The sequence below is a fragment of the Pinus tabuliformis genome, chromosome 1_2, assembly GCF_031772625.1.
Source record: "Pinus tabuliformis cultivar Carrire ecotype Pingquan chromosome 1_2, CPIR1, whole genome shotgun sequence".
Taxonomy (NCBI): domain Eukaryota; kingdom Viridiplantae; phylum Streptophyta; class Pinopsida; order Pinales; family Pinaceae; genus Pinus; species Pinus tabuliformis.
Genome location: NC_142298.1, coordinates 1,061,588,627 through 1,061,601,037, shown reverse-complemented (window position 1 = coordinate 1,061,601,037; position 12,411 = coordinate 1,061,588,627).

The window sequence follows — 12,411 nt, the reverse complement described above, 5'->3', positions numbered from 1 at the left end:
AACATCAAGGGAGAAAATTTTCCATTCAGGTTTAAGGGAGACTAGTGTTCTAGAGATAATTTCAGCCTCACCCAGGGTTTCTTGCAGCATGATGATATCAATTGGTTCAACTTCAAGTAACCAGCGTAGGGCTAGTTTTTTGGAGGCACTAGCCATGCCTCTGCAATTAAATGAGAGGCACTTCATGGGGGAACCCTGCCCAGGGTGTTCAGCGCTCTAAGAACCCCTTCCAACGTGGATTGTCTACCAGTGGCAGCCTCTGCCCCAACCCTTTGAATGGCTTTTGAAAGATAAGATTTCCTCCCCCTTGATGAATGGATGACAGATCGAGGAAGGGAAAGGCCCATTCCTGAGAGGAGAGACGGATGTCCATCAAGGTGTGAATGGGAGAGAAGATTGTAATTGTGGGGTGGATTCATCCCATCTGTGGATGGAGAGGATGACTTGGATGGCGAGGGAGGTATGGTTGGAGTAGTGGTGGAAATGGTGGGAGGTGTAAGTGCAAGAGAATAGTGAATTACAAAAGAATTGATGGTAGATGATGTATCAAGAAAAGAGCTGTAAGAGTTTATGAAAGGGTCAAAGGATAGAGGAATACCCGAGTTTTTTGCAGCCTCGGCAGCTGCTTGAGCTCTCGTCAAGGGAGGTAATGGCATTCTACAATCTCTTGCTACTGTCCTTGGAGTGCTATTGTGAACAGATTCCTCGGGTGCCGATACAGGAGTGCAGTCCTGAGTAGTTGCAGCTAGCCCCATTGATGTAGTCAGAGCACTCGAAGGATCATCTGGTTTTTTGATTAGTCGGCAATCCTTGAAGATGTGCCCCACTTTGTGACATCTTCCACAGCGGAACGGGACTCCTTCGTAGTCCAAGATCTGCACCCAAGTGTATTTCCCCCATTGAAGGATAATTTTTTCTTCCAAACCATCACGCATATCTAGGTGGACCAGAATGTGTGCTAGGGTTTGATTCTTAGTTATAACAAAATTCTTGTCATTGTCCAGGTATGTGCCGAGAGCATTTCCAATTCTGATGAAAACCTCCTCACACCAATACTGTAGAGGGAGTCCAGGCAAGCAAACCCAGAGGGGTCCTACACCAATCTGCTCCAGCTCCAGGTCGAAAAGGGGGCTCCATCTCTTGAGGAGAACCAGAGCCATCTCGATTTGCTAATACCTAGCAACGACTAGGTCTGTGTAGTTTTCTTCGGTGAAATGAAGAGCGAACTAGCCCCTAGGTAGTACCTGCACCTCTGGAAAATCTTTGAGCATGCTCCCCTAGATTTCTTGCACCCATAGTGTTAATCTATCCACTGAGTATGTCCTGCCTCAGACATGTCCAACCAACACAGTACTTGCCATATAAATAGCTTCCCCAATAGCATTACCTTCGCCAAATCGGATGTTGATGTCCTTTGTAGTGGCCTTCATGCACTTAGTTTTCCGCTTCTCGAATCGTGACACTGATGGGTGGTCCGATAGCGGGTCTGATGAGGCAGCCCCTTCCTTAAGCAGTTGGGCCGCTGATTTGACCTTTATCGCAGGCGTTTCAAAACATCCCGATGGAGAATTTTTCGAAATGGGAGGGTTTTGGTTACAAGGTGTAGGGGTTTCCTTAGGCTGTGCCAGAAACAGTGTCGAGCTCGACGGATGGAGGTGGTTGACCAGAGGGTTCGGCTCGAAAGTGGGCGATGGCAGCGAGATTGCAGTGAGGATATGTAGAGTTCTCGGGGATAACGGAGGGCAATCGAGTGCAGGAGAGTCAATTGATAAGGAACCGAAGACGAGCGATGAAGCACTGTGCCCAGGGACAGTGACCACTGGAGCAGTACATGACAGTGCTAAAATGGAGGGATGAGGTGAACTTGTAACTGAAAGATTAGGGTTAGGGTTACCAAATATGACTTAGTCGGGAAAAGGGTCCTCGAAGTAATTGAGCTCCTCAATATCCATGACATTGCCCATGCTGGAAATAGGTAACAACCGGCAGATGGGGACAGCTACGAAGAAATGGAATAGTCAGTCGTCTAGGCGCCTGTAATTGAAACAAGCGGTGCTGCAGTAAAAAACTAGAGTTTTACCCTAACTCTCTGCTAAGCCTGCTAAACATGCGTTCCATGTCTTAATATATTTTTAAATATACGTGAATACTAATTCGTATTAAAATATTTTATTGATAAACTACATTAAATATTTGACTATATATATCATTAACATATTTTATTTTAACAATTTTCTTTCTATAAATATATATAAAATTTATTGACGTAAATTAATTAATTAAGATAAACATATATTTTTAAGTACATTATTGCCCAAACTTACACATACTTTGGCAGTCGAATAAGCCTCTTAGCTCATTCAATAATTACATGTAATTAATAAAAACTTCATGAGCGTCCAAGAGAATATATATTTTAACATATCTAATAGAAGAAAATATAGTATTCAACATTTGTGCTAAAGGATGGGTCCGAAGTTGTCATTTTCTATTCGATAGGCCACATCAATCAAAAGAACGAAGAAAATAGGGCATGGCTAAAGGAAGTGTCTTTGAAGAAAAAGCGTATTTCAATTGGACAAGAAACTCCACTTCAGAAGTAAAGCATTTCCACTTTTCATTAACATAACAATCATGGGGTAAGAACGTTGCTGTTATTTCTATATTCCGTTAATTCTTAGTTGGAGACCAAAATAAGTTATTACCAATGTAAAAGCTAAGACCCAACCAAGTCTTTAAATCCATATATCGACAAGTGCTTTTATCTGCTAGGCTTATGACTTTACTTACTTAATCTTTTAAAGCCCATTATTAACGACCTAAACTAACTTTGATGTTTATGAGTTTACTTAGTTAATCTTTTGAAGCCCATTATTAACTACCTAAACTAACTTTGAATTTTATGAGTTTATTTAGTTAATATATTAAAGCCCATTATTAACAACTTAAAGTAACTTTGAGGAACATTTAGTGAAGACTATTTTGGAGTGGTGGAAAACATAAGACTTTTTTCTCAAATTGATTTTTATTTTTCAAGTCTTTTAAGTTTCCTTTCCCCATTAGAAGCCTTCTTTCAGTTCACTAATCTCTTTCATCTCCATGGGTTGATAATTTGATAAGCTTATAAGGTGGAGTAGAGATAGAACGGCTCAAAGCATAAGGTCATGACTTAATGCCTTAATTTCTTTTATCTCCTTACTTTGATAAGGTGGATTAGAGTCTCAATGGTTCAATGCATTAAGATACAAAATGTGGTTTCCTTGGTGCATGCAAAAAGAAACTTGTCGGATCAACCATTATATTCAAATAATTAATAGATAAATCAATTCATTCATGCTCGAATTCATAACTTTCTATTCTATCTTTATTTAGTCAATTATGTTGAATTGGTTGCATTTGCTTGTTTAATTCAAAGTGATTAGAGTAGTTGAAGTTTATCATTTAAGAGGATTTTACTTGTTGTTTCGTGCATTCCCTTGTGTGTGGGATTACGATGAAGGAAGTATTCATAAAGATATGCTTCAATACTTGGATTTTCAAGTAAGTCTATATATAATCAACTTAGTAGTTATGATGATAAATATGTTTCTATTATTTTAGGCATGTAATGACTTAAATTTAGTCATAGGAATCTTATTTTAGAAAACATAACATCTTGTCCTTTTTCTTTTCCATTTTGAAGACAAAACTTAGTGTGTAAGGGATTTTCTAGGTTCAAAGTGAACTTTCCAACAAAACCCCTTTAGACATTGTCCCTTTTGAAAAAAGTTGCAAGTAGGTGATGTCTCACTTGAGGCATCTATGGGAAACTACAAGAAGATAAACAATTTTATAATGATGAAGGAGACGAGAAACCTAAGCTAGAATTACCCAAATTAAGCGCATTATTACTTATTACTATTAAGAAAAAGCAATGATATATAGCCCAAATATTCGAAGTAATCCCATTATTCATACATTTAAAATAGAAATATCACAATAAACCAAACAAGTGATTAAGCATTGTACAAATACATGAAATAGGCTAAAAACAAGTGTTTCTATTACTACTGTGACATTTTTGTTATAATAACTTCCATCGAGCCTTGCAAACCAATTAAAATTATTGTGCATGACTATATGTCTTCCTCTCCAAATGTACCCAAACGTGTCAAGAGTGTGTCTTCCTCCCCTCAGCCTTGAATTATTTGTAGTTTTACATTTGGGTGCAAGAAAACAAATCACCCCTTACCAGTAAATTATAACTACGTGGGTAAACATTACTATGGGATAGTAAGCATTACTATGAGCTATTGCATACAAAATTAGCCCAATGAATTTCCTCTTATTTGTACTTCCATGTGCTAACCCTCGACTAACCTTTGTGCGTAGTATCCTTCTGTGAAATGCTCCTCTGTGCAGATCTCCAAAGCTTGTCACCCAAAACACAATTCCAATAGGCCCCCAATACTCACATGTGGCTAATGCTCGATCCATTTAGTGTTTCTAATATTCTAGTTAGGGAACCATTTCCTTTATAGCCACGATAATTTTTCTCAAATGTTTTCTTTGCAGTATCCATCTTTGCCTCAACTTCCTCTACTTGCCCAAAAATCGGTTTTCCAACTTTAAGGTAGTAGGGATCTTCACCTTCGCTTCACTTTCTTCAGTGCTTGTTTGATAATCTAGTGCATGGTCTCAATTTATTTTGTGACCTTCAATGCTTCATCCTATAATGTCTCGATCTTTTGTTCCAATTATTTCTCATCAAATCTCATCTAAGTAATTTTCTTTTTTATATATGCATTTTCTAACATTTTAGCCCTTCACTCATTTAATGATAGTGTGTTCAGGTTTCCCTCAAGGTTTTGTGCCTTCTCCTGCATTGTTTGAATCCTTTCTGCCACTTCCTTTAAATCTTCACTTTCCAGTAGCCTATCCCAAATCTGGATGCCATGATCATATATTCTATTGCATTATGCTTGTAATCCTCTAATTTGTTTCACTGTCAGTGTTACCCCACATTCCTTCTCTCTATGCTTCCTTTCTTCTAGTGGAGTGCTTGGCTTAGTCTACAACTCCAACTCCACAACTTTAGATTTCAGACCCTAAATGGCCTCATAAATATTTTTCAATTTCCTCTCTGTTGGTGTATCCACCTCATCAAGGCTTATGGGAGGTTGTTGTAGACCTCATGGGATGTTGACAATTGTCCCAATCCTATGGTTTTTATACTTGTATGGAACTATAGTTCCTGTGTGATACTTCATTGTGGTTTGTGCAATGTGCCTAACAATTGTTGTGATAAGAAAAACTCAACATGGCTGAAATATTTTGCTCACTATTGCATTTATATCATTTGAAATTCTATTTCCTTTGGCAATATTTGTAGTGTGTGGAACTCTCCTGATGCTGAAGATGGTTGGAGCACCACAGTCCTTATGTTGGTCATCGTCAGTGTGCTTTGTGCTTCTTTTTGTTATGTCCTTCCTGTCTGTGTTAGGGATAGTCTACTAGATTCCAATAATTGTCAGAGTTTATCCAACTACTCTGATGTACTTAAATGTATATTTTGTTACTGTTGTGCTACTTTTTCAAGTGCATTTCCTATTTTCTCCTTAACTTGATCCCCAATCTCTTCCATTTCATCATTAGACAATAACTGGATTTGGATGAACACTCGTTTCTTTGCTTTCCTTTATTTTCATGAATGGGAAGTTCCTTCTTCTCTCATCTACTATTACTTGTGCTTGTCCCCAACCCATGCAGTGTCTTCTTCCTGGGACTTTTCTTTCCCTGTCTCCCACACAAACTCATGAGCAAATTGATTCTTGTTTCTGTTGATATTCTCAACCTCATCTTCTTCCTCCATTGGGACTTTCCATTATTCTTTCCAATCATTGACGAAGTTACTAACATTTAATTCTTTTAGACTATAGTGGCTCTAAAGCCACTTCTTGGCAGGATCCCTCTTTGGATGAATATATGTGAACCGTGGGGTGGCCTTAAATCATGCAATCCCCTTGTAAGCATCTACACTATTCAGTAGTATGTGTTGTATGATATCGATCATATTTTTTACCATATCCATGTATACATAAAATGTTTATTTATTTTCCAACTGCCTCTATATATGCACAATATCCCATAATGAGGCATACTTAGGCACCAAGAATTATTTTTGCACCTTTTCTAGAAATCATGTTTCCTCTCGCTCCCTAGATTCAACTAGACAAATGAGAATTAGGAGCCATGTGTAGAGGAATTGTGTGTTATTTTCTTGTCTATCTGAGATTATATAAAAAATTGGTTTAAAAGAAATTTGGCCCATTTCATATTGACCCTTATTATGACTTTGCTATTGTCACAATCACTCCTATCAATACTTGTTGCTTGAGTCATTTTTGCAATAATTTTCATGCATAACCAAGGACACAAACCTTCCTACATTCTCATTGATGCTTAGAATATTGAAACCATGCTCAACCCTATGTGTGCCATGGTTTTCCTTCACCTCCTCACATAGGGCTTCCTCCCTCCTTTTGCTTGTGAAAACTAGTTATGGGTCTTCACCTAATGTCAGAAACCTTGTAATTATTCCAATAACATGTGTACCTATTCAAGTTGGTTGGTCAATCTAGAGCAACTCTCTATGGAGAGAACTTAACAAGTACTTAACATATTAATGTATCTTGATGATGCAACCAAAATATAGGATTTCAAGTAAGTTTGAGGTACTTGACCGTGTCAGGCTGCACACCTATTGAGATTTTGTCACTGCAACAAACACCCACCAAAAATATGCCTACACTTAAATTTTAGAGCGTCCTTCCGATTTTACGATCTTTCATTCCAAGATGATCATAGCCGCATCATGATTTCTTGATGTCATCCTATGATATTTTAACTGTTGAAGTCACTTGCATATGCTTTCTTAGATTTTTAAGATTCACAAGAACACCTCTTCCTAGTAGGCTCAACAGTCAATGTTTGCCTTTGAAAATAGGCATTACATAACCCTTGAAGGCAGTTCCTACGCAATATTTGTAGATAATGTCTGTGTAGTCCCTAGATGCGGTGATTGTGTTGTGCTTGATGATAGTGATTGCACAACTCCTTATGATAGTGACTCGTTAACGTTGGGAGGAAATGATTGCATAGTTCATAAAGACAATGCACCATGAAATCCCTATGGACAGTGAGTGCACAATTGTAGTTGATAGCCTCTCTAACTCTTAGTTGCAAGTGTACCATTATTGTAGTGACTTTTCTCAACTGCCACTTTTGCATGTTTTTTCTTTCAAAAGTTTAACTTTCACTTTTTAGATTGTCATTTTTACTTTCTTTCACTTTCGCAAGTGTTGCTTTTTCTTTCTTTAGCTTTTTCATGTGTCACTTTCACCTCTTTTAGCCTTTGCAAGTGTCATTTTCACTTATTCTTACTATTGCAAGTGTCACTCTTTGTGAAACAGAGTTATAAGGCATATTTAAAAGGAAACCTTTGTGTTTATTCTTGTACTAATGGGTTTTATCCATCATACAGATATGAATTAGACTTATTTGAAATTTATTGAGTGTTTTCTTGTTTTAGTCGACACTATTGTCGCAATGTGTATCTAAAGTGCCACACTTGGAGGTAAGTGTCCTTTTTTCATTGTTTCAATGGATGCATGTTAATTACGGGTGTTATGTGTTCCATTGTCATGTGTTTGGTCATTTATGACTATGTGATCATGTTCAATTCTTATTACATGTTTCGGTCGCATATTTCCGCCTCATTGATCCCACACTTATTTAATTTCTCAAGTATCCTTGTCTTCACAACTTGTCTGTTCAATCACCCATCATCATGCCTTCTCAAACTATGAATTGTGTAGTCCCAAGCCCTAGTCAAACATCCCTACCTCCTTGAACTATGTGTTGGGGCCTTTGTTTTGATTTTAAAAGTATTTGATTATTTTGGATTTCCATAGAACGAAGAGGAAACGGGTGGTGACAGCAATGATCAGTTTGTGGTGAAGACAGCTAAGGCAGAAGGCAGGAATAAGAAGTTGTGGGATCGTTGCCAAAATGTGTCAGCAGAAGGCAGAGGCAGCTGAGTGGACAAGATGGATGAGATGCAGCCAAGGGAAGTAATAGTCGAGTGGGAACTCGCATTGCAAACGGTAGAAGGAATACAAAAGAAGAAACCCATAAGGAGAAAGGGCTTGGCTGGTTGCGTTGTGATAGAGTAGGAGCATCTAGACGTGGATGAGCAGGACCTCTTGGTTGAATATTAAACCTTTGAGTCTATAATAGGCAGTTAGAACCTATAATCGGGTATTTCCTGTAGCTATCTATGGCTAAGACAACGTATTATGTATTTATCTTCTATTGACATAAGATGACTTATGATTTGGACTCTTTTCTTAGTATGATGTATGGATCTGCCAAAATTTTAAATATACTGCAAGTCTATGTATGTGGTAGCTTCATAGTGTTGAATGATATGTTGTTGTCATGAATGTGTGTATGATGTTATTTACATATTGATGGTTGACATACACTTGACCCAATGACAAACCCTTCTTATTTATGGTCGTGGCGTGCCTCAGGTGAGACTCCTTACCCTTTTGGTAACATGAAAATGTTGGGATTGTCCTAGACTACAATAAGCCATTGCTGGCCCTCCATGCCTGAACCCAGTGTCTCCCCCTGATGACACTATTGTGTCAACAAATGGTTCCATTGTCGTAACCTGAAGATACAAGTACTGCTTCGGAACATGGTGTCAAGGATATTCAAGAAAGAGATTAAGGATTGGTGGAATAACATAGTAGATCAATTTATGGCGAAACAAGCTATTCAAATGGGTCAACCGATTGCCAAAGTTAGCGGAGAAACTTTGTATGCTAAGGGTGCTAGTGACCAGTACGAGATCTTCTAGTGCAAGTTCCCAGAAGGCTTGTATAATTGGTTAAGTAGGTTGAAAGTACATAATCAATCATGTGGAACGACATCAGCTCATCACAACTGGACTTCCTCAGACCTTGTATCACTCCAACAGTTACACACTGGCTTGACAGGGGCAGTCAACTTTTGGATAAAGACTATATTGTAGGGGTATAAAGTTTAGTTTTCCACAGAAAGTTTTCAATCCTTCTCAAGGGTGTAAGCGGTGTTCGGGTCTGAGTTAAGAGGAAGGGTGGTGAAGGAAGTGTCGTTGTGGATTAAAATGTTCATGACAAAAGGACTACTACCCTCACCTGCCATGGCGATGGTAGAGTAAAACCCCAGTACAGGGGGAAGGGCCTAAGGGGAGAATTTTACCGATTGGGGAATAGAGATGTTGCTGAAGGAATGGATGTATAAGGGTTGCGGAAAGCTAGAGACGTTAGGGTGAAGAGGATAGTGGTATTAGCTGACAAGTGGCAGGTAAGGGTGGTTTAGACTTTGAAGAATAGAAAAATCAGACCCCACCAAGTAGGAACAGTGTCGGGGAACCCCTAAGAGGAAGGGAGAGTAAAAGAAGATGCAGGACAAGACAAGGTTGGTGATTGGAAAGACAAGATGAACAAATTTCGAGTACTCGCAAAGAGGAAAGGGAAGAGGAAATGGGCAACACCATGAGAAGGTTATTTCCCGAAGGAGAAGCATCCAAAAGAAGTCAACAACAATATCCCCAACGTAAAAGTAGTATTCCTCCCAAACATCCCTTGGTTCCTTACTATAATTTAGAGAAATTTGTTATTAAAATAGCTAAAGCAATATAGGTACACTATGTGCACGAAAAATATAAGCCCAGTTTCAATACATTATATAACAGCCGAATTAGTGGTATTAGTAATATGGGACTTGCTAGGGTCCTGTAATAATAGGATTCATAATTTTTAATTGGCTATGGTTAGTCTTGTAATATTGTACATACTTTTTCCTTCTGTAAAATGTTTCCCATATTAAAAAATAAAAAAATTCAAAGAGGGTATGTCCTAAAAGAATGATCAAAGGACAAAAAGAAATAAAAAGTGAAAAAAATTGAAAAATATCAACCCCAAAAAGAAATAAAATAGATCATGAAAGTGTGCAAATTCAAATGCCACTACTTTTTACTTTACTATGAAAAATGAGGTTATGTGCAGCTTGTCAGAAATGCCACAATCCATGATGGTCAAATAGCTTAACCTTGAATCATTCATGTTTTAAATTTCATGTTAATAGATAGATAATGAAGAACTAGCCAAACTATTTAACCTTGGCAAATCAGTAGTTAGGTAGAGAATAAAAATGAGCTCATCAGTTTAATTTGAGCCATTGGAAGTTATAAGGTTAGAATTAGATAGTTTGCAAGTCAAAATAAAAGAAAATGAAGGTTCAGCAAGATCAAATTCACCGATTAAAATGAAGAAAAAATGTTAGAGTAAATAAAGGGTAGGTAGAATAAATGTTGCAAATGCATCAGGTTGCTAAGTCAAAAGCTCATTTATCATGCTTAGGGCTACGTTTCATGTGCATGAAGAAATGTGAGAAAGAAAGGATATCCACTGAGCTTGTTTAACTATTTTCCCCTCATTTCACTATACCCCCACATACTTATTTGCTAATTTCCCCATTCTCCCTTCATTACTTATTAACTTCCCTTTTCCCCTCATTTTGACCTTTACCTATTCATTTCACACATTCCCTTAGAAATTAACCTTCAAAAATCATCCCCCATTCCCAAAACCCTTTTCTGTACTGTGAAACCCATTCCCAATTACAAATATCACTTTCCCCCTTGTTAATTTCCCTTCTTTCCCATCAAAAACTCACAAAAACCTCCTTATCCTAATTTTTTATGCCCCCGCATTATCTAATTAACTTCCCCACTTCATATTTTCCCAATACACTTGTTTTTAACCTACCAACCCTTGGTGTAGTTTAAAAAACCCTGCCACATAACCTGTGGTCCCACCTTATTTACCCGCTACTTATATTAAACCTCGACATTATGCACTAATTAATTACAATTATCTGTAATTAAATCCCGAGCCCTGCCTAATCACTTTCCCAATTCTATCCATGCAATTCAATTGCACGATAGCCCTCTAATCCCTTACCCTCAGATCCGACGGTGTACATCCATATTGTGTGGATTCATTATCTGACCAATAATAGCCCGAGAGCACGCGAGATTCGCGGTTTTGCCTGGGCGTTGTTTTGTTATGTCGTGGAACTAGGCTCTTCTTGCGTGCTCATCAAAAATACCGCTTGCCCTCCAAAAGAGGTGTGATGACCCAGAAAACCACCTCCCTTCCTAAATAAAAAACTACCCACTGTTCATTTATAATTTCTGTGCCAAAATGTGACTGTTATCCGTTAAAAGGCCAAAAATTCCCCAATTCACTATTTTCACTCGTTTTACACTATAAATTGTTGCTTAGCCATTTGCAACACCCTGAAACCTCTGCGAACAATTGGACCACCTTATGTCGTTTGAAGATGCTCAGGATACCCAATTGAAGCAACCAGTTGACAGTTGAAAGCTAAAATACCTTATGCATTCACTACTGAACCTAGTGTACACATCAAACCATCAATTTCTAGGTATTCTTGGAAAAAACCAGAACGACCCTTGAATTTGAAAATGCACAATTTAAATTGAAAGGTTAATTAATTGAATTAATTAAGAAACCTTCCAGAAATTGAAGAGAAACCTATTTGTACATCCCAAACCCTTTTACAAACTATAATTACCCTCCCACTATTCCAGAGCTTCCAAACCTCACATCTAAAACCACTAAAAGCCTAATTCAAATATGTAAACCCAATTATGGCTTCCCAAACCTCTCTAGACATGATACCTCTCCAAACCCCTCACCTGCACATTGACCACCTTGCATTAGCATACAAAGACTTCCAAATAAAGGACACAGCTTCCCTTGCCTACCTTCTAAAGCTCCACTGTTGGAGTAAGGATAAGTTCCTAAACCAGAGCGATGACATTCACCTTTGGGAGTCTGATTTTCCCAAGTATTTGTTTCCAAAAGTGCACCCATTCCTAGAAATCATCTACTTCTATCACGCTTGATACATTCCCAGCCAAAGAGTCATTCTCACCCCTGAACAACATGTGTTATTTACCATCACTTCAGAATCCATAAAGCAAATGTTGCAAGTCCAACCAAGCCCAAATGAGACCACACTTTCTATTGAAGGCTTGCTTGACCCCTAAACCAAGTTAGACCCTCTTAAAATAGCCCAAATTTTCCAAAATTTCATCATAGAAGAGTGTCATACTCCTACAGAAAGTCCTCCATATGCTGCCACCAGTTTTTCTGAGACAGGAAGATAAATCATCACCATGCTCTCCTGCATCTTAGCATACACCACAAATGAACATGTGGATGAGGTTGTTCTTGCCTTCCTTCCCATCTTTTCCCTAGGAAAGCCTCCTGCTATAATGTATAACTATGC